General features: G+C 41.3%; 1 protein-coding gene across 2 annotated transcripts in view; it reads right to left on the bottom strand.

The window, feature by feature from the left end:
- B4GALT5 (beta-1,4-galactosyltransferase 5) overlaps positions 1–24,082 on the bottom strand; it is an 87,041-nt gene that overhangs the window by 40,279 nt on the left and 22,680 nt on the right. The gene's annotated exons all lie outside the window — the stretch shown is intronic.

Raw genomic sequence — 24,082 nt, 5'->3', positions numbered from 1 at the left:
TGCACGAAGTTTTTTATTATTTCTAAAAGCAAAAACTTGGAAAACAACTCAAAACCAACAATAAAGTAACAGGTAAGTAAACTGTTACACATATACTTGCCAGAGTCTTACACAGCTTTACAAGTTATGAAACCTTATGTAGAACACTCAGTATAGACAATCACACTCAAACAACATGAAAAATGTTCTGTTATACTTTACTATGATCACTTTTACCAAGGGATAACCACGTGCATGAGGCAAAAAAAGATAGAAGCAAATTTACTGATATTGCTAAGGGAAAGCCTTAAACCAAAACCCAAACTCGTTGCCATTGGAGTCAATTCTGACTCATAATGATCCTACAGGACAGAGTGGAGCTGCCCCATAGGGTTTCCAAGGACTAACTGGTGGATTTGAACTGCTGACCTTTTGGTTAGCAGCCGACCTCTTCCTCTGTTTTTCCAATTTTCTCTACAAGAGTTATACTTTTCTGATGATAGGGGAAAAAATAAAGGACTCTGCCAGTGAAACTGAATTTACCTGATATGATAAACATTAATAAATCATTAATAGAACAAAACATTTCCAATTCAACTCTTCAATCCTTGGGCTTATGGGCAGAGGGGGGTGGGTGGTGACGCGTGAGGTACATATAGTGTCCTAAACAACGTAGCTGCCGTATTTCAATTATCCCCATATCAATACAACACAGGAAACTAAGCAATCATTAGGAAAAAAAATGTACGTTTTAGAAGTAGCCATTATTTACTTAATTTAAAAAAATCAGACTGTGTAACAATGTACAGTATATTGCCTTTGTGTTAAAGAAAAAGTAAAATATATGCATAAATCAGTTTTAGAAATTGTACATCAAAATGTTAATAGTGTTTATCTTTTCTCTGCTTAGTAGAATTAAGAATCTGTACTTCCTTCTCTTTGTCACAATGCAGCATTTCCGTGTTCATCAGAAAAACCCTTGTTTGATGATAAAAGGTCTATATTTGCAGTGGGAAAAGCTTTTATATGGCCTTTCTCACCACAGTCTTGTAATTCCCACCAAATGATTGGGTAGGGCTATGCAAATAAGGTGATTGTGGCTCACCAAGGGGACTGGACAGCTTGCCAATAATGCAAATAAGGTGCATGGCACCCTTGCGGTGGTGAGACCATGGAAATAAGATGTATGGAACCCAATGAGGGGACTGGTCAGTTTTGCCATCCTGCTAGGCTTAAAATGAGGCATCCCAGAGGTGGAAAAGGGGGGCTCTCACTACATCAAGAAGAAGAGATGAGAGCAAAGCATATGCTTTGGACCTGGGGGCTCCTGCACTGAGAATCTCCTAGACCCAGGAGACAGAGAAAGACAGAGCTATAATACCAGGGACAGTGCAAGATGTTGAGAAGCGGCAGCAGAGAAACAGAGGAAAAAGAACCAGGCTTCCTGGCCCACAGAGCAAGGTAGTTACAGTGGGTGAGCCAATCCACGGAGCAAGACAGCTGAGAGCCTTCAGGCACTTGTCAACGAAGCTAGGCTTACCAACCCACTGGGCCAAAGAGCTGTGCCTTCAGGTAAGAGGCCTTCTGGCAGAGTGGCGTGCCCTGGGGCACTTGTTGGTGGAGTTGAAAAGCTTTCTAACACTTGGCCAAGCAGGGCAGAGGCCTGGCTGAGAGGCTCAGGTCAGAGCTGTCCTGACTGAAGAACTGTATCCTGAGTCATTCCCAGTCCTGGCCAATAAACCCCATTAACTGTGAGTATGGTCTCTGAGTTCTCTGTGGCCACTGTAACAAATTACTGAACCCAGCAGAGAAGTATAGAGTAGGAGGGACAGCTGGTATCAGAATTGGTAAAAAGGTTGGAGGGTGGGGTAGAGATCAGCCTTGGGCTGCTGATGCTGATGATGAATCTCCTCCCCCACCACACCAGTTTTATAATGCCCTAATAGTGAAACACCTTGTGATAAACAAATCTTTTTGAACTGACTGACCCAAAGTTTCCAGAATGATTATAAACTCCCTTTTGACACAACAACTATTTAATACCAGGAATGCTGTCTTAGGATATGATCTTTCTTTTCATTTATAAATAATGATAATATACATTTTTATAATGGGAAGAAAAGCACGCAAACACAACGAAGGTTTTGCCTTAATAAGGGTTTTCCCTCTCTCTATTGGTTCCAGACCCAAATAATTTCCCCCATCTCAAAACTTTATTCTACTTTCACCTACCCCAAAGTGAGTCATAATTATCCTAAAACTTCTGATGCTTCTAGTTGTAACTGTTAGAAGCCAACTATCAAGCAAGTTTCCTCTAGCTCATCTACACACCAAAAGTATTCTTCCACAGGCAGTTCTGTGGTCTCCCTCCTGATCCTCTTTTGGAAAGAAGATTATTATTCTCCATGTCCTGTGGGGATAATATATTATAATCATATTATTTTTAGCCTGTAAGATTATAACAGATTTAATGGGGTTACCTACTCTTTGGGAATTAAATGTTTCCAGAAAGCATAATTCTGGCTGATATTAACACCCAAACTGTGAAATGCATGAAATCAGAGCCATGACTTCAATAAAAAGGCAAAAATTACCTGAGAAAGCACCTGAAAAGTTCTTGCCTTCAAGGCATAAACACCAGAACAAGGTCTTCCTTTAATACCCAGAGGGTATGATATTCTTCTTCAACTTGTCTTTTGCAAAACATCAAATTATGGTTCTGGGCCAGGCAGAACACTGAATTATTTTTCTGTCATCTACTACATCAAGCATAAAATTTTCTTTTTTAGCTAACTGATATTCACATATTGAAGCAAGTCAAGATCCACAAATTCACAGGAACAGAAAGGCCAACCTACTCTACAAGGGAGTGTTGGAATGGTGCAATGATACGTCAAAACTTATAAGACTCAACTCTGAACATTAAAGACAAGTTCTTCTTACAGATTACATATGTGAGAAGGAAAAATGAATACTTGCAATGGAGAGACAAGACAGGCACCACTTCACCAAGGGATCAAACTGGGTAGTCACTAACACTGGAACTAGCTAACATTACCTCCAGAATATTCTTTCCAAAAACTTGTAACCTAAATTCAACCAAGTTTTTAGAACGATCTTCCAATGTACAAAAATATAAGGGACTGAGGAACACATTAAAGTGATAACAGCAAGTTCCAGGATGTCAGACATTCTACGAGACATCAGGCCTGGACTCTAACTTACTAAAATGGGAGAAAAAATGAGAACGTTGCTATAGATCAAAGAGGTACAACCAAATACAACATGTGATTTGGGTGGGAAGGGACAGCTATAAAAAAAACATTTTGAGTACTACGGGGGAAATCTAAATATAAACTAGGTATTAGAAGAGATTATAGAATTACTGTTAATTTTCTTAGTTATAATCTTAGTGTTAAGGATCCATAGGAGACTACCCTTATTTTTTTTTTAATAGTTTTGATTGTGCTTTAAGTGAAAGTTTACAAATCAAGTCTCTCACATATAAACTTATATATACCTTACTACATACTCCCATTTACTCTCTCCCTAATGAGTCAGCCCGCTCCCTCCTTCCAGTCTCTCGTGACCGTTTTGCCAGTTTCTAACCCCCTCTACCCTCCCATCTCCCCTCTAGACAGGAGATGCCAACACAGTCTCAAGTGTCCACCTGATACAAGTAGCTTACTCCTCATCAGCATCTCTCTCCAACCCATTGTCCAGTCCAATCCATGTCTGATAAGTTGTCTTCTGGAATGGTTCCCGTCCTGGGCCAACAGAAGGTTTGGGGACCATGACCGCTGGGATTCTTCTAGTCTCAGTCAGACCATTAAGTCTGGTCTTTTCATGAGAATTTGGGGTCTGTATCCCACTGTTCTCCTGGCTCCCTCAGGGGTTCTCTGTTGTGCTTCCTGTCAGGGCAGTCATTGGTTGTGGCCGGGCACCATCTATTTCTTCTGGTCTCAGGATGATGTAAATCTCTAGTTCATGTGGCCCTTTCTGTCTCTTGAGCTCAAAATTATCTTGTGAGTTTGGTGTTCTTCATTCTCCTTTGATCCAGGTGGGTTGAGACCAATTGATGCATCTTAGATGGCCGCTTGTTAGCATTTAAGACCCCAGACGCCACACTTCAAAGTGGACTACACTTATTTTTTAAGAGCTACATGCTAAAGTATGTAGGAGTTAAACGTCATGATATCAACCCACAATTTAATTTCAAATGGCTCAAGGAAAAGAAATACAGAGAGCCAGAGTTAAAGCAAATACAGTAAAATTATAATAAATGTTGACTCTAGATGGAGGCTTATGTATTCACTGAGCTATTTTAACTTTATGTTTGAATTTTTTTTATAATAAAAAGTTGGGGGAGATGTTTTAGTATGGCTGCCAACTAAAGCTAAATCAAAGTATACTAATACTATACTAAGGAGCCTGTAAATGAGTCAAGAATTATAAGATAGGGAGCAAATACCCTAGCAATGTTCATGCAAGAAGTTAAATCATCCAGTGGCTATCCTATGCCCCCCCCCCCAAAAAATCATTATTTGGTTTTTGGGATCAAGACTTATATTTACTCTACCTATAATTCCATAGGAGAATTTTTTTTTTTTTTAATTATAAATAAATCTTTCTGTTGCTCCTTCACTTAAAGTCTTTGAATGGCTTTCCACTGCCTTCAAGGCCAAGTCCAAATTCCTCATGCTTAGTATGTCTTAGATGAGTCCATAAAACCTGGCTCCCTGCCTCTGCAATTTCAGTTCTTGCCACTCCCCAACTCCAACCACACCGGCTACTAGCAATTCTCTGGAACCACCCAAACTCCTATTGCCTGGAACTGAAGGCAAAATCCTCAGGATTTAGAAAAGGAAAAATCCCCAGTAAGACCTTCTTATCGTAACAAAAGCAAGACCTGAGGAAGGGAAGGGAAAGGCGTGAGAGAGAAGGGTAAGGGAAAAGATTCAAGTTAAGACAAAATCCTGCCATGCCCTACCCACCCCTGCCTTTACTTGTAGCATCCCTGGGGTTGGCTTGCACTGTGGCCCTCTTCAGTTACACTTCTCCGGGGCTCATCAAAAGAAAAAATTAATTCCAGACAAAAATCAATTCCCAGGCCTGCATATCCCACAATCAAACAAAATAACTAAAAAGGCTAAGAGGTAAAATTCAGTTAGACCAAAGACCTTCTGATACTGATCCTGTGCTCGCAACTATACAGCACAGATACGCAACAAAAATTAAATTAAGGTGTTCTGTAATAGATTTAGTACTTTATTTTTAAATGTTAACAAGGTTGCCAGAGGGAGTAAGTTTATCAAGGGATAAGAATCATAGCAGGGCCTCCTAGGTCACTCAGAGGCCAATTAACATTTCCCACAACGCCCAACAACAGACTCTCTGGGTGTTCAAAGTTGCTTAGAACCCTGTGGATTTACGAGCAGATGCCTCAACCCAAAACCCTATTAGGACCAATGCACTAGGGGTTCAGGTACAGGAAGGCAAAACCTGAGCTATAACTACCTGAGCAAAATTTAGTACGTTTGTGTTTTGCTTTGTTTCCTCTGCTGCCTTAAGATCCAAAACCTAAGGCGGCTATTTGACTTTTCGTCTCTCTTCTCACCTTGGTTTTCCCTTCTCACTGTTATTTTTAAAATCAGCTAATGCCTAACGTTTGTAAACTGTCAGTAGCCATCTGTGCTTTTCACAGTTAGATCACCGTTAAAAAGGAGCATAATCTCCTGCTCTAGACTTTACTTCAACAACCTGGCAAATCACTAAAAGGGCAGGTGATTTCATCTTTAGAGCTGGGTCGCTGCACTATCAGGCAAATACATGCCACCCTAACAGAAAAAAACATCACTCTTGAATACAAATGAATGTGGGCCCTGAATCTTCAGGTTAGTTTTTATTACTGCCTCTGCCCCTATATCCCAGCCCTGGGCCCCTAAGCAAAGCCTCTCAGATCCCTGCTCATAACTCGTAAACTAACAAATCCTTAAGGGATTAAAATACTATCAGGTTAAAAGTGAATGTTTAAATACACACACATCTATATAGTGATAGTTACAGGAAGAGCTATTAACTGTATTAAAATAAAAGAAAATTCACCTAAAAGGGAAAAAAGATCAGATAGCACCAGCTACAACCTACTCAAGCCACCTCTCTAAATGAATCCACAGAGTTGAAGTGTCTTTTGCTAATTTGTACTTAGAGCATAGCACACTCAAGAAAATGATGCTCACGGCAGGACGTTAATACTGACTACTTTTATGAGATTATGTCTGCATTTGTGCTAATTTATGCTGGGAGCAGTAATAGAAGCAGACATGAAGCTAATCTATTGACTGAAGACTGCACTAACGTTGTTGAAAATCAGAGAAGGATGAAAAGAGTACCTTCAAGACCCAGCTCGAGAAGGACCTACCAACTGATCTATTCCTTCTCTTATGGACACCACTTTCAGCACTTAGGTGAGTGGTGGCTGTGAAGTCTGTGAAGGCCCACAGCACTAGGAATAGAGCAGACATGGACAACCTGCTTGGAAGCTGGCTGATAGAAGGAGAGGCACAACCAGAGCAGATGACAGTGAACCACCTATCCTGGCCCATCTTGGGTGGGGAGAATGGGGAAAAGTTTTCACGATTTAAAAAAACAAGACTAAATGGCATTTACACTCTGTGTTTAAGATGACTAGTATCTGCTGTTTTCCAGTAAGTGGGTAATGAATGGGAGTCACCCTGAGAAGGAAGAATGACTTCTGCATTTCTCTACCTATATAAAATCATAATCATTTCAGAATTACGGGACTGGGACATTCCAATACTACCCTAAGAGATGTCTGGGCTTATTTTCGAAAAGGCATTATGTTTTTGCTGACTTCTTTGCTCCCTGGGGTACTTCTGCAGCCTTTTCGGAGGAACTTTAGTGTATTAGCCAGAGACCTCTATGACTTTTTACTGCCGTCGGGTGGAGCAGAGGCTGAAAAGGGAACCACAGGGCCCAAAGCTGTCAACAACCACACTACCTATAGTGCAGAGATGATTTACACCCTAACTGAAGTATAAGTTCTTTTTGAGTATGACAAGTCTCAAAGCAACGCCCCCCTCAACACACACACAAAGTCTGGCCCTAAAAATCGCCCCACAGACACTGAACCTGATAAAATGTTTGATAATCATCTACCTCAACCCATCTCCCACTATCTCCTTCTTCCCCTCTGTGCAAGCACCACTCCCTCATCCCAGCTTCCCTCAAAGCAGCATTGCCAGACAGCACTATTCTTTATTCCACTGACAACTTTTGCATTGGCTAAGGTACTGACGCCTTTGAATTACAGTGCCGGTGAAGAATATTGAATATACCACGGATTGCCAAAAGAACCAACAAATCTGTCTTGGAAGAAGTACAGCCAGAATGCTCCTTAGAGGCAAGGGTGGCAAGACATGGTCTCACATACTTTGGACATGTTATCAGGAAGGATCAGTCCCTGGAGAAGGACATCATGCCTGGTAAAGTAGAGGGCCAGCGAGATGGACTGACACAGTGGCTGCAACAATGGGCTCAAGTGTAACAATCATGAGGATGGCGCAGGACCGGGAAGTGTTTCGTTCTGTCGCACATATGATCACTATGAGTCGGAACTGACTTGATGGTGCCTAACAACAACAACAACAAGGTATACTATGTATTACTTTTATTTTTTGTTCCTTTTCCCACCATTTAGACTGTAAACACTCCAACCTCTGATCTCGGATGATAGCCGCAAATGTTTGTTGGTGATTATATTAAAAGAACATTTCTTAAGAAAAATGTCATCTGATTCTCTGGTGAAATGAAGAAGTTAATTCCACTCAATCTATTTCTCATTGCTGAACTTGAATTGTCTGCATAGGGAAAGAGTGGAAACTTCTTCTTACGCAGCTGAATAGCTGAAACCAAAATTACATAATCAGAACGTAACACAAAATAAGGGGCATACCCTTCAAAATCACATATATTCTTGGTTAATGTGACAGGTGAAATATCTTCTAAATCATATGTTAGCATGTGCTCTAAAAGATATATTCCACCTTAGGAAACAAAGTAAACATTTTATTTCTTCAGGGCAGCGGTGAATGGCAAGGTGGAGAATCAGATGACACTGGAAGTGGGCCTAGATCTCACTCCTGATCAGACAGATACAGCCTAGGGCTCCTTAAAAAATGAAGGTCAACTTGGTTACTAATTTCCCAAAGGCAGCCTGAGGGACTCAGGCACTCAAACAGGATTGGATGCCTGTCACCGTGTTATTTATAGCCCTGAACAGGTGAACAATAATTTGGCTGGACAAGAGCTCAGGGCTTTCCCAAGTTTACTCACTTACTGTTCCAAGAATGTAGGTGCCTTCCTATTGTAAATAGCTAGGAGTTTCCCCACAAGCTGGGCAGCAGTCATGAGTTAAGTGGATACACTTACACGTGAGGGTGCTGTTGTTTTAAAGGCAAGCCTTATAAGGAGCTGGGTGTGAGATCCTGAAAAAACCTATAAAGCACACTTGATAAACTATATAATCAGAGCCCTGGGCACCATTCTTTGGGAAGAAGTGAGAATGGCACGTAACAAGGGCACACTCTTCTCAAACATCCTCCTGCACAAGCCTTAATGGCAAAGAAAACTAAGCGTTAAGGGGTTTCACTTAATTTCTATAAAGCAGGTATTATTATTATTATTCCCATTTTATAGAAAAACAAGCTGAGAATCAATCACCACTCTGATCTGACTTAAAAGTTCATGCTCTTTCCAGTTGGGCTTTTTATCTTTTGCCACTTAGACTTTTAATGAAAACTTTTATTTGTTCACCAGGTACTATTATAGTCTGAGCCTGAATTCCTTGCCTAAGCGGATGATTAAAACAAGTTCTCTGAGACATTCGGCTCAACTGAGTCTACATTTCCACTAAAAGCTCTCCCCACTTCCCCACTGTCATCATTCCAGAAGGTGAGCTGCCCAGAGAACTTGGCTAAGACTCAGTAATCTATTGACCATAGTACTAGAGAGGTGGGTGTTATCCTTAGCTCAATTCCTAATTATTAGTGATTTTCATTAGAAAATTGAATTTCCTATCAAAATTTTTTCTTAGAAAATCATAACTACACTGGTCTTGGACTGAAAACATCTAAAATGAAATTAAGGTTAAAAAGGAAAACTCTAATAAGAGCTTGGAGATCTGTGATTTCCACAACCCACTTAAATATAAGCACTGTTATTGCTGTCACTGCCAAAGGGGCAAAAACTAAAAACTCCTCAGGGTTCCTAGGGCCCAAAGCAAAGTCCCCACTGAGCCCCTAGCTATATTTTAAGTCCTTGCCCACTAAATAATTACAGTGAAAACAAAAAAATCTAGGGCCAAAGCCCAAAGCTAACCACAACCCAAAAGGAAAGCACAATGGATACTTCTGATCTTCCTTTTCAACTTTCATTACAGCTGATTGTTTTCGGCACTGCTGTGATGACGCAAGGCATTATGGGAAAAGACCTGAAAGGTCTACAAAACTAGACTAAACCAGGGATTCATCTTGAAAATAACCTCTTGCCTGTAACTTTCTTCTCCTCACATTTTTTCTTAATTGGAAGAAAAAAAAAATTTTGTGTGCAATCGCCAGCCCTGAGGTAAAGCTAAAACTTTTCATTCTCTTATCTTTCTCTGCCGCCACAGTCCAGAGCATTACTGAGCCTTGGCTATGATACTGAATGTGGTTAAACAAACAACACCTTGTTGACATGTCAACTAAGTCCTCAGTGGACTTGACTCCTGAACCCCAAAGAAGAGCCAAGTTTTCCCTCGGTGCACGCTACTGCCATAAATTCTGCTGTTATCACGCAAAGTGTGATCAGGAGATTTAGGAGATATGGCAAAGAAATGATTTTTTTTACTATACCTGCTTTAAAGTGGCAGACAAACGTTACAGGACTTGCCCCAAGCTCAGCATTTTGTCAAATGAGCAATCTGTAAAATTATGTTCTTTAAAATACCTTTCAGTAAATACAACATATACTCTGTTTTGCTGAAGGAGGAATCTATTCTGACCTGATTGCTGACTTTAAGCTGTCACTTTTACATGTTTGCTATTTCGAATGAAAAAATAAGCTTATCCTTTGATTAAAAATGCCATGATATCATAAAATCCACCAATCATGTCAGCCAGGAAGTAAATCATCCAGCTACTTAATGTCACTGTCATCATTTTACTAGTGGCACAAATAAGCGAGATGGCTACATGTGCCGAAGAGCCACTTCAACCAACTCTTAAAGCTTCCCAGACACAAAGACCATGATTATTCCGGAACACAAGGCTGAGTTATTGGGGTTTTCTGTTACAAAGAATTCCTCTTAGAAATAAGACTCAGTAAAAGAGGTTTCTATTAATTATTCAAAGTAAAAGAAAAAAAACCTGCATGTGAAAACTGTAACTTAATAAGGCTAAGAAAAAAAAAAAAAACGTTGCCACTGAGTCGACTCCAACTCCCGGAGACCCCATGTGTTTCAGAGTAGAGCTGCACGCCACGGGGTTTCCAGGGGCTGTGATTTCTGGAAGCAGATCACCAGGCCTTTCTTCCTGTGCACCTCTGAGCAGATCTGAACCACCAACTTTTAGGTTAGTAGCTGAACACTTAGCTGTTTGTGCCACCCAGGGACACCTAACCCAAGGAATATTAAAGCTCTATACTTAAAATCCACTTAAGAGTCAAAAGTCCTACATGTAACCACAATCAGAATTAACACTCCCAAAGTTGCAGAACATTCTAGACAAAGCTCTCATAGCTCTCATTTTTATGCTGGAGGGCCCCAAGGCTCAGACCCTGGATCTCCCCATTTACACTATTGCCCTGGTGATCTCACCCGGCCTCATGACTTTAAATACCAAATATATGCTGAAGACACCTAAATTTATATGTCTAGCCCTTACTTTTACCCCAAACACCAGGTTTGTATACCAACCGCCAATTCAGCCTCTCAATTAGATGTCTTAACAGTCATCTCAAACTTAACTTGTCCTTGCTGCCCACAAACCTGCCCTACCTGCTATCTTCCCATCTCGGCTAATGGTAACCCCACCCTCTCACCCTCACCCCCATGCAGTCCAATTCTCACCTACGCAGCCAGACGCATCCTTTTAAAATAGAATTCAAATTATCTCATTTCTCTCTATTCAAATAAATTCTCCAAAGCAACTCTGCAGACTTACCTGACACATCAAAGCTTTCAGTAAGTCATAGCTATTATTATTTTATAAGGCTTTTATTTTAGAATAGTTTCAGATTTACAGAAAAGTTGCAAAGATAGCACAGACAGCTCCCATGCTACTGTTATTTTTATCCATACTATTATTCTGACTGTGAAGACAGGTAAACAATTTCTAAGTTCTGTTTAAGACCCATGACAGCGTTAGAGATTGTCGCTCTGGGAAAATCCCGATTTAAGCACATAAACACACTACAGCCCATTAGGTGAACTCATGTTAAGATCTGTCAGGCAAGAGCAAGAGGCTAAGGTGCTCATCAGACACCTAGCAGCTCTCTCTCCACGTTACCACCTCCAAAAGGAGCTTCAGCAGGTGCAAGGGGTGGCCCCTCATCTCACAGCACAAATCCAGTGGCTTCAAAAATTCCTGGTTTTTTTGTTTTGTTTTCTGGGACCCATCATAATACAGTATTTCCCAAGCAACCAGAAATGAAGAACCCTGAGGCCCCAACAGACTTGCATCTCAAAGCAGCAGGGATAGCAGCCACTGAGCTCCAAAGTTCAGACTCTGAGTGGACATCCAGAACGTCGTGGGCTGGCAAAGGTGGGGGAAAAAATGTTGGATCCAGGCCCGGATTCCCAGTGCTCACTGAACAACTAATTACTGGTCCCGTCCCCTCAGATCCGTTTGTCTCCTAGAAGCTGTCTACCCTAAAGGTAGCGTGAAGGTATGCTTTTAAGTTTTACAAAACAGAAATTACGACTCGGAGGAGACAGCTAGGAAAGTGGGAAAACATCTGTCGTCCCATAAACCTCATGCAACTCACACTAACATTCAGATCCACTTTAGAGAGCTCCCCAAAACCTCATGTTTTCAGATAGTTCAGATCGTTCTTTAAGCTTTATTCTTGAAGAGGAAAAGAGGCATCCTCTGAACTGAAGCTGCAGGTATAGAGTATGAAGGTGAAAAGCTTTGTACGAGGTAAATGGGTAAGAAAGTGGCGGCAATTGCGTACGCAGAGAGATCTCGCCCCTTCACTGGCCTGGGCTGCTGCTATAACAATTTTCTTTGACTCAGCACCTAAGAGGAACGATGGGAAGAGAGTACCATAAAAAGGTCGTGCATTGTTAATAAGAGCTTCGGCATCAAAACAGAATGATTTGGAAAACAGGAAAACGTCTGCAGGGTGAGAGAAAGAGTAGCAAACAGCTTAAATAATTTTTGGCGGTGCCAAACCATTCAGCAATGTCCATTCCGTCAGACTTCTTCTAGCTGTTGTCTTTTTCTCTTTTAGCTTTAGCCCTAATTCCGATCTCTTTATGCCCTTCCTACCTTAAGTTTCAAATGGTTATTTGTATTCTGAGTAGATTTCTGTGTTTATTTGCGCCCATCATTTTAAAGAACTACAGTACATGTGTTCCACCACCAGCCTGTCAGTTTGTCATACTGTGGTGGCTTGCATGTTGCTGTGATGCTCAAAGTTACGCCATCGGTATTTCAAATACCAGCAGGGTCACCCACTGTGGACAGGTTTCAGCGAGGCTTCCAGACTGAGACAGACTAGGAAGAAAGGCCTGGCAATGTACTTCCAAAAATTAGCCCATGAAAACCCTGTGGCCATGTATAGTGCTGGAAGATGAGTCCCCTAGGTAGGATAGCAACAATGGACTGACTCAAGTACGCCCAATCACGAGGATGGCACAGGGCCAGGCGGCATTTCATTCTGCTGAGTGGGAGCCGACTGGCCAGCAACTAACAATAACGTGTGTTAGATCACAACGAAGACAGACCGCAGCAGTGATGCTCTGCAGAAGTCTAAGGAAATACCACAGAGGCTATAACTGCTACTACCACTTAGAAATCAAGAGTCTGTCTTCTCAACCCTAGCACAAATGACCTATGTTCCCAAGTCACAGAAGGCTAGCTAATGGTGGGGGGGGGAGTCCATTTACGCTTATATAACCATTTCAGGGTCCTACTATCTACCATCAAATTATCAGGCAAGGATGAAGCTGGAATACAGTCCAGTGGTCAAAGACAATGAACGACTTGAGTAACTCAAAATTCAATACCACTTCTCCAGTAATAAAACAAGCTAAGAAAACTAATCCTTCCCTTTATACCAGTCGTTCCCAACCAGTGACAGCTGGCAGAATCTGGAGACATTTATGGCTGTCATAGCTGGGTCGGGGGTGCAACTGGCATCTGGTTGGTAGAGGCCAGGGATGCTGGTAAACATCCTCCAATGCACAGGGCAGCCTCCTACAGCCAAGAATTATCAAACCCGAAATATTAATAGTGTCAAAGTTGAGAAACATTGCCTTAGACAAAGCATTTACCCTCTCTGTGCTAATACTTGCTTTTAAATTAACTCTTGATATCATTAGACAAAAAGTATATAGCAGTACAGGTAGTACCTGGATTATGAAGGTCTGTCTTATGGACAACTCCTACTAACCCTTTCATGTTATATAAATTTGCCCTCACTTTGAAATAAGTGAACCATTCCCTGCTTACAACAAATTCTTCACCACAATCGCCTTCGCTTGCTGCTGCATGGGTAGCTTTGAAATCACTGAAAAAGCTTCAAGCCTTTTCTTGCACTAAAAAAAAAAAAAAATCGCCGTCAAGTCGATTCCGACTCATAGCGACCCTATAGGACAGAGTAGAACTCCCCCTTAGAGTTTCCAAGGAACGCCTGGTGGATTCGAACTGCCGACATTTTGATTAGCAGCCATAGCACTTAACCACTATGCCACCAGGGTTTCCTTTCTTGAACTAAAGCAAGGCTAAGTAAGAACAATAGGCACCTGTTCCGACTCACCTACGAGTTTGATTTAAAGTTTATATTGGCGGGTTGACTTTTAGATTAATAAACAGATCATATTTCTTTTTCATTCCCTATTAAGCATTTCTTCCTTAATAAATGGGGCACAGACTAACAAACATCACCTTTTCTGCAACATAAGGAACAAAGCATATGTGCCAGATTTCTGCAAAGAAGCTTCTACGTCCGGCTAAGACGGAGTAGCCTGTAGCAGACCAGGGCTCCTTCAGAAAGCTACTAGAAAAGCCAGGTAAAATATCAAAAAAAAAAAAAAAAAAAAAGGGATTGGAGAGCTGCTGAGGCAACCAGACCTTGAGGGGACAAAATCCTAGAGAAGGGTGAGCCCCTAAGAGATGAGCCAACACACTGCAGCTGTTTTTCCCTCAAGGCATTTGCCAATTCTGGGCACAAGGCACAGGCTGGGGAAGTAGGCAAACAGCGTGGGCATAAGACCACTGCCACTACTAAGAGGTAGAGAAACTGGCAGAGCTGCTGGCAGTATCTCAGGCCTGAAGAAATAAAAATAGAGACTTAAGAGGTCTGGATCCTTGTGAAAAGAATCGAGCCACTTTTCCCTTAAGATATTTGCAGAAACCCGCAGCTGCACAGGTCAGGATGCTAAGAACCCAGGCAGAATAGCCTCTGAGGAGCACGGCAGCATTCTCATCAATCTCATGTCCCGTGGAAACAAATGTTACAGTTCAGGACACGTTGTTGGGGAGAAGCCATGGTGAACCCCAGGTTCACAACTGGAATTCCCCAGGGCTACTCTCTAAAACGGAAACCAGAAGTAGATGGACCTTTACCAAAAGCACACCCCAGCCTTGGTCAGCTCAGTCCCCAATAGGATAAATAGCATCAGCCCCCATTCTATCTGTATCTAGTGGAAGATAAAAATCATCTAGAGCCACTATAATGTTTACATACAACATCCAGTTTTCAATCAAAACCACCAGGTATACCAAGAGACAGAACCAAATGACTATAAACAAAAGAAAAAATAGGCAATAGGAAAAGATCCACAGATGACCCAGGTACTGGAGTTATCTATCATTCATAGGCTTTAAAAATAACTATATTCAAGAAAAGGAACCCTGGTAGTGCAAAGAGTTTACACGTGACTATTACCCAAAAAGGTTGGCAGTTCAAACCCACCTATAGCAGCTCCATGGGAGAAAGCCCAGACAACCCACTTCCATAAAATTACAGCCAAGAAAACATTATGGGACAGTTCCACTCTGCCACGTGGGGTCACTTTGAGTTGAAATCAACTTAACAGCGCCCAACAACAGCATATTCAAGAAAATAAAGGGGAAAAAACAGAGAAAAATGGAGAATCTTACCAAAAAACTGGAATCTATAGAAAAAAAATTCTAGAACTGAGAAATACAGTAACTGAAATTAGGAATTTAATAGATGGGTTTAATATCAAATTACCCAATGCCGTCCAGTTGATTCCGACTCATACCGACCCTACAGGCCAGAGAAGAACTGCCCCATACAGTTTCCAAGGAGCACCTGGCCGATTTGAATTGCACCATAAAAGAGAACTGGTGAGTACTGCATGTATATCCACATATACAATAGAGGACACAGCCATGGGAACTTTCTAGATGTAACCAAACACCTGATGGGGCTGAGTTGCTGGGTTTGAAGGTAAAGGACCATAGACTCGAGGAACATCTAGGTCAACTGGTACAACATAGTCCATAAAGACAATGTTCTACATCTTACTCAGGTGAGTAGCAACTGGGGTCTTAAAAGCTTACAAGTGGCCACCTTAGATACAACTACTAGTCGCTTTCTACACGGAGCAAAGAAGAGTAAAGAAAACAAAGGATTCAAGGAAGCCATTAGTCCAACTGACTAATGGACCACAGGAAACACAGCTTCCACTAGTCCGAGACCAGAAGAACTAGATGGTGCCTGGCTACCGCTACCAACCGCTCTGACTGGGATCACAATAGAACAGCCCACTTAAGAGTGGAAAAAAACATGTAGAACAAAAATCAAATTCATAAAAAAGACCAGATTTACTGGTTTGAGACTGGAGGAACCCCCAAGACTATGCCCTTGGGTGCCCTTCTAACTTGAAACTGAAGCCACTTTTAGAGATTACCTTTCAGCCGAATAATAGGTGGGCCTATAAAATAAACAATAATACCCATGAGAAGGGTGCTCCTTAGAACAGTTGGTCTTCTTCTATATGAGACCAAGAGGGCAACATCAGCCCAAGCGCAGAAAGGAGCAGGAAAACCAGACAAATGGAAATGGGGAACTCAGGGTGGTAACGGGGAGACTGATGTCACATTGCAGGGATTGCAACCAATGTCACGAAACAATTTGTGTATAGATTGTTGAAAGGGAAACAATTTGCTCTATAAACCTTCACCTAAAGCACAATTTGAAGAAAAAAAAGAGAGATACAGAGAGAACTGGTGAACTAGAAGTCAGGTCAATAGAAAATACCCAATCTGAAGTTCAGGGACAGGGGTGGGGAGAAAATAGATTTGTATTGAGCGTTAGCCCTAAAAAGTATCTTTTTTTTTAAGCCTGAAAAAGAATCTTGACAAATCAGTGTCTATGGTGTTACTCTTTGACAGTTATACAGTGTTTATATTATTTGATCATTTCCAGGACAGTATAATAATTTTTAAAATAATCTTTAGATTCTCAATACAGTAAAGGTGGAGAACTCAACAATTCTTAGCTCCCACATAGTCAATCTCAGAGTTAAAATGATCAATGCAGTAGTCAGCTTCAAATGGCTCCATTTCTGCCCTCATCTTCTGTATTTTTATAATTTTGTGGAGGTAAAAAATATTCTAGGGAAGATTCCCCACTCCTAAATCAATTTTGTCTGTAACCTATACTCCTTGAATACTTGCCTTCCCTTCTGCATATGACCAAGCCCAGTCCTTTCCTGGCAAGAATGGATACTTCCTCTGCTGTGAACTCTAGTTACCCTTCTGTCTTTAGCTGGCAACCAGTTAACTGAACATATGAGCTCAACTACCTTTTTTAAAAATTACACATATCTTAAAAAAAGCCAGAAGGAAATGGCACCAAAATGTTAATATTAGATTATCTTTGGGTTGTGAGATTTTAGGCTGTCTACGTTTTGCTATATTTTCCAAATTTTACATGCTGATTACTTTCATAATGCAAAATAAACAAATGCTACTGGGGGGTGAGGGGAACCCCTAGCAGTAACGGACCTATAAAAACCAAACCAAACCCACTGCTGTCAAGTTGATTCCAACTCATATTGACCCTACAGGACAGAGTAGAAAACCCCGTAGGGCTTCCAAGGAGCAGCTGGTGGATTTGAACTGCCAACCTTTTGGTTAGCAGCCGAGCTCTTAAGCACTTCACCACCAGGGCTCCAACGGACCTATACGAAAACAAAAAACCAAACCTGTTGCCATCGAGTCAGTTCCAACTCATAGTGATGCTACAGAACACAGCAGAATTGCCCCATAGGGTTTCCAAGGAGCACCTGGTGGATTAAAACTGTGAACCTTTTGGTTAACAGCTGTTAATTCTTAACCACTACACCACCAGGGTTTCCCCAAATGACTCATTTCCCATCACACTCTGATTCTAGAGCTACCTCTTTTACCCTTGCTGTCCACCTCAAAGATGCATATAACCTGGTTCTTCCCTCAGCAGAACACCTTGACATCCCCACTTACCCTATGTTTGTTTGTAAGGAGGTATCAGGCAGTAACCCAAATGCTTTGAACCTATGCCCCTTGTCATCATGCCTTCTCACTATCTTCCACTTTTTCTCACCTGCCAAGATTTTTTTTAAAAACTTGTTCACTAATTCCTGGAAAAACACTACCTACCTAAACTAACACATTCAGAAGTAGAACAACTAAATAGACCCATAACAAAAAAAGAGATTGAAATGGTAATCCAAAAACTCCCAACAAAAAAAAGCCCTGGCCCGGACGGCTTCACTGCACAGTTCTACCAAACTTTCAGAGAAGAGTTAACACCACTACTACTAAAGGTATTTCAAAGCATAGAAAATGACGGAATACTACCCAACTCATTCTATGATGCCACCATCTCCCTGATACCAAAACCAGGTAAAGACATTACAAAAAAAGAAAATTACAGACCTATATCCCTCAAGAACATAGATGCAAAAATCCTCAACAAAATTCTAGCCAATAGAATTCAACAACATAGCAAAAAAATAATTCACCACGATCAAGTGGGATTTATACCAGGTATGCAAGGCTGGTTTAATATCAGAAAAACCATTAATATAATCCACCACATAAATAAAACAAAAGACAAAACCACATGATCTTATCAATTGATGCAGAAAAGGCATTTGACAAAGTCCAACACCCATTTATGATAAAAACTCTCACCAAAATAGGAATTGAAGGAAAATTCCTCAACATAATAAAGGGCATCTATGCAAAGCCAACAGTCAAAGCCAACAGTCAACATCACTCTAAATGGAGAGAGCCTGAAAGCATTTCCCTTGAGAACGGGAACCAGACAAGGATGCCCTTTATCACCGCTCTTATTCAACATCGTGCTAGAAGTCCTAGCCAGGGCAATTAGGCTAGACAAAGAAATAAAAGGCATCTGGATTGGCAAGGAGGAAGTAAAATTATCTCTATTTGCAGATGACATGATCTTATACACAGAAAACCCTAAGGAATCCTCCAGAAAACTATTGAAACTAATAGAAGAGTTTGGCAGAGTCTCAGGTAATAAAATAAACATACAAAAATCACTTGGATTCCTCTACATCAACAAAAAGAACATCAAAGAGGAAATAACCAAATCAATACCATTCACAGTAGCCCCCAAGAAGATAAAATACTTAGGAATAAATCTTACCAAGGATGTAAAAGACCTATACAAAGAAAACTACAAAGCTCTACTACAAGAAATTAAAAAGGACATACTTAAGTGGAAAAACATACCGTGCTCATGGATAGGAAGACTTAACATTGTAAAAATGTCTATTCTACCAAAAGCCACCTATACATACAATGCACTTCCGATCCAAATTCCAATGTCACTTTTTAAGGTGATAGAGAAACAAATCACCAATTTCATACAGAAGGGAAAGAAGCCTCAGATTAGCAAAGCATTACTGAAAAAGAAGAAGAAAGTGGGAGGCCTCACTCTACCTGATTTCAGAACCTATTATACAGCCACAGTAGTCAAAACAGCCTGGTACTGGTACAACAGGCACATAGACCAATGGAAAAGAATTGAGAACCCAGACAGAAATTCATCCATGTATGAGCAGCTGATATTTGACAAAGGCCCAGTGTCAGTTAATTGGGGAAAAGATAGCCTTTTTAACAAATGGTGCTGGCATAACTGGATATCCATTTGCAAAAAAATGAAACAGGACCCATACCTCACACCATGCACAAAAACTAACTCCAAGTGGATCAAAGACCTAAACATAAAGACTAAAACGATAAAGATCATGGAAGAAAAAATAGGGACAACCTTAGGAGCCCTAATACAAGGCATAAACAGAATACAAAACATTACCAAAAATGACGAAGAGAAACCCAATAACTGGGAGCTCCTAAAAATCAAACACCTATGCTCATCTAAAGACTTCACCAAAAGAGTAAAAAGACCACCTACAGACTGGGAAAGAATTTTCAGCTATGACATCTCCAACCAGCGCCTAATCTCTAAAATCTACATGATTCTGTCAAAACTCAACCACAAAAAGACAAACAACCCAATCAAGAAGTGGGCAAAGGATATGAACACACTTCCCTAAAGAAGATATTCAGGCAGCTAACAGATACATGAGAAAATGCTCCCGATCATTAGCCATTAGAGAAATGCAAATTAAAACTACGATGAGATTCCATCTCACTCCAACAAGGCTGGCATTAATCCAAAAAACACAAAAGAATAAATGTTGGAGAGGCTGCGGAGAGATTGGAACTCTTATACACTGCTGGTGGGAATGTAAAATGGTACAACCACTTTGGAAATCTATCTGGCGTTATCTTAAACAGTTAGAAATAGAACTACCATACAACCCAGAAATCCCACTCCTCGGAATAGACCCTAGAGAAACAAGAGCCTTCACACAGATATATGCACACCCATGTTTATTGCAGCTCTGTTTACAATAGCAAAAAGCTGGAAGCAACCAAGGTGTCCATCAACGGATGAACGGGTAAATAAATTGTGGTATATTCACACAATGGAATACTACGCATCGATAAAGAACAGTGACGAATCTGTGAAACGTTTCATAACATGGAGGAACCTGGAAGGCATTATGCTGAGCGAAATCAGTCAGAGGCAAAAGGACAAATATTGTATAAGACCACTATTATAAGATCTTCAGAAATAGTATAAACTGAGAAGAACACATACTTTTGTGGTTACGAGCGGGGGAGGGAGGGAGGGACAGAGAGGGTTTTTTACTGATTAATTAGCTGATAAGAACTGCATTAGGTGAAGGGAAGGACAACACTCAATACATGGAAGGTCAGCTCAACTGGACTGGACTGGACCAAAAGCAAAGAAGTTTCCGGGATAAACTGAATACTTCAAAGGTCAGCAGAGCAAGGGCAGGAGTTTGGGAACCATGGTTTAAGGGGACTTCTAAGTCAATTGGCAAAATAATTCTATTATGAAAACATTCTGCATCCCACTTTGAAATGTGGCGTCTGGGGACTTAAAAGCTAACGAGCGGCCATCTAAGATGCATCAATTGGTCTCAACCCACCTGGAGCAAAGAAGAATGAAGAACACCAAGGTCACACGACAACTAAGAGCCCAAGAGACAGGAAGGGCCACGTGAACCAGAGACCTACATCATCCTGAGACCAGAAGAACTAGTTGGTGCCCGGCCACAATCGATGACTGCCCTGACAGGGAGCACAATAGAGAACCCCTGAGGGAGCAGGAGATCAGTGGGATGCAGACCCCAAATTCTCATAAAAAGACCATACTTAATGGTCTGGATGTGACTAGAGGAATCCCGGCGGTCATGTTCCCCAAACCTTCTGTTGGCACAGGACAGGAACCATCCCCGAAGACAATTCATCAGACATGAAAGGGACTGGACAGTGGGTGGGAGAGAGATGCTGATGAAGAGTGAGCTAATTATATCAGGTGGACACTTGAGACTGTGTTGGCATCTCCTGTCTGGAGGGGAGATGGGAGGATAGAGAGAGTTGGAGGCTGCCAAAGTTTTCACGAAAGGAGAGACTGGAAGGGCTGACTCATTAGGGGGAGAGCAAGTGGGAATAAGGAGTAAGATGTATATTAACTTATATGTGACAGACTGACTTGATTTGTAAACATTCACTTGAAGCTCAATAAAAGTTAATTAAAAAAAAAGTAAACAGGAAAAAAAAAAACTTGTTCACTGTAGTCTGAATTTTAAAAACAATAGGTATATTCAGTATGCCTTTTCTATTTAAACATAAGCCTCTTTCTGCCTCACTCCCAGCCAAAAAAATTATCTTGGTATCATCATCCACCGCCAACTTGACAAAAATCCCTTAAATAACACCGTGAAAATTCTTAGCGTTACACTGAGACGAGGAGTCAATCTAGTCTTGGTATTACCTAGAAGGTTGAGCCAACCCTTTAACTTCTCTAAGGTTCCTTTCCCCATATGTAATATATACAGGATTGGCCCAGTAATCTTTAATATCCTCTTCCATCCTAATTTGTAGGTTATCAAGATTCTGTTATATCCTATATATGTGAATTAGTCCATAAAACACATCTAAGATTACAATCTCCCAGTAGACAGAATATCAATCATGTCGTTGTTAGGTGGCGTTGAGTTGATTCCGACTCATAGCGACCCTATGTACAACAAAATACTGCCTGGTCCAGCAAGATCCTCACAATCATTGCTATGTTTGAGCCCATTGTTGCAGCCACTGTGTCAATCCATTCGTTGAGGGTCTCTTTTTCACTGACCCTCTACTTTACCAAGCATGATGTCCTTCCCCAGGGGCTGGTCCCTCCTCACGAAATACATGAGACGAGGTCTCACCATCCTCGCTTCTAAGAGGCATTCTGGCTTCATCCCTTCCAATACAGATTGGTTTGTTCTTCCAGCAGTCTGTGGTATATTCAATATTCTTCACCATCACCACAATTCAAAGACATCAACTCTTCTTCAGTCCTCCGTATTCACTGTCCAGGTTTTATATGCATATGAAGTGAATGAAAATACCTTGCTTGCATCAGACACACCTTAGTCTTCAAAGTGACATCTTTGCTTTTGAACATTTTAAGAGATCTTTTGCAGCAGATTTGCCCAGTGTAATATGTCGTTTGATTTCTTGACTGTTGCTTCCATGAGTGCTGATTGTGGATCCAAGTAAAATGAAATCCTTGACAACTTCAATATTTTCCCCGTTTATCATGATGTTGTTTATTGGTCTAGTTGTGAGGATTTTTCTTTATGTTGAGGTGGAATCCATGCTGAAGGCTGCAGTGTTTGATCATCATCAGTAAGCGCTTCAAGTCCTCTTCACTTGCAGCGAGCAAGGTTTTGTCATCTGCGTATCGTAGGTCATTAATGAGTCTTCTTCCAATCTTGATGCCACATTCTTCTTCTTATAGTCTGGCTTCTAGAATTATTTGCTCAGCATACATGGTAACAGCAAACATTTATTGGGTATGCTTACCACTGCCAGGTATCTTTATGCCTACTTCAGGTTCCCATGGGGAAGTAGGAATACAAAGGATCAGCAACTTGCCCAAAGTCACAAAAACCAGCAAATTCCAGAGAGCTAGAAGGAGATCTCAGAAGGTGTGGCCCTGGAGCTCACTGCTGTCTCCATCACCCAGGTGCAAGCTAATTCCCTCTGCCCTCAACAGAACACAACACAGGACGGGGGCGGCTTGGTAAGTGCATCTAAATGCCTGTAAGCCAGGTGGTTCAGTAAGCTTTCTACACCTCTGATTTCTAGGAGTCTAGGAATTCTGAGTATAAATATCCTTCCTATTCTCATGGTTATAAATCATCAAGGAACAGGCTTATTTTCCTCACCACTTCCTAAGAGACTTCTAAAAAGCCTGGTGAACAGTGTGTGTTTGTGCCTGATATGATTAGCTCAGCTCCCTGGTTTGAAAGTGGTGCAAATGAGGTTAAGGTGTCAGTCTGAGGGCAGGCCTGCAACTTTGCATAAAGAACAACACTTTGCATACAGAAGAGTCTCAGGGGAGGTTCCCCAAACCCAGACAGCTAGATCTTACAAATGCCTAACACTAGTCAAAAAGAAGAGCTGATGTCAAGGGGGAAAAAGACGCAAAGCCATTAACCTCAGCACCTGGAAAATAACTCAAAGCACATGATGAACACCCCACTTTCATTGTAACAATCAGCCACATCATCTCACTCACACAAAAAGCTGAACTGAGATGCGCTGCCTCAAAATCATAGTCTGGTTCACCTCCTGATGTTGTTAGGGCTCAGGTGATTCTTGGGCATCCTGTTAAAATGTAGATTCCAATTCAGTGTATCTAGGGTGGACTCACTGGCATAGCCTGGGAACTTGTTAGAATTGCAAATTTCTCGGCAAGGGTTTGAACTGGAATGAACGAGTTCAAAGCCCTGGACAGGGTCGAACTGCCCCATAGGGTTTTCTAGTCTGCAGTGTTTACAGGAGGGCCCTGGGGGCACAGTGGTTAAAGCACTAGGCTGCTAGCCTAAAGGTCGGCAGTTCGAACCTACCAGCTGCTCCAGGGGAAAAAGATGTAGCCATTTGTTTCCATAAAGATTTACAGCCTTGGAAACCCTATGCCGGAGGAGGGTTCTACTCTGTCCTACAGGGTCACTATGAGTCGAAATCAACTCGACAAGAGTGGGTTTGGTTTTCCTTGGCTAATTTTTACAGGAACAGATCGTCAAGTCTTTCTCACTCGGAGCTGCTGGGTGAAGTCAAACAGCCAACCTTTTGGTTGGCAGCCAAGCGCTTAACCTTTGCGTCACCAGGGCTCCTTCCTTTCACTTTCTATAGCAAAGCCTAGAAGAAGTATGAAGAAAACAGAATTTTTCTCCTGGAAA

The sequence above is a fragment of the Elephas maximus genome, chromosome 25, assembly GCF_024166365.1.
Source record: "Elephas maximus indicus isolate mEleMax1 chromosome 25, mEleMax1 primary haplotype, whole genome shotgun sequence".
Taxonomy (NCBI): Eukaryota; Metazoa; Chordata; class Mammalia; order Proboscidea; family Elephantidae; genus Elephas; species Elephas maximus.
The sequence above is the reverse complement of the archived record's forward strand: the minus strand, read 5'-3'. Positions and strand labels throughout refer to the sequence as shown.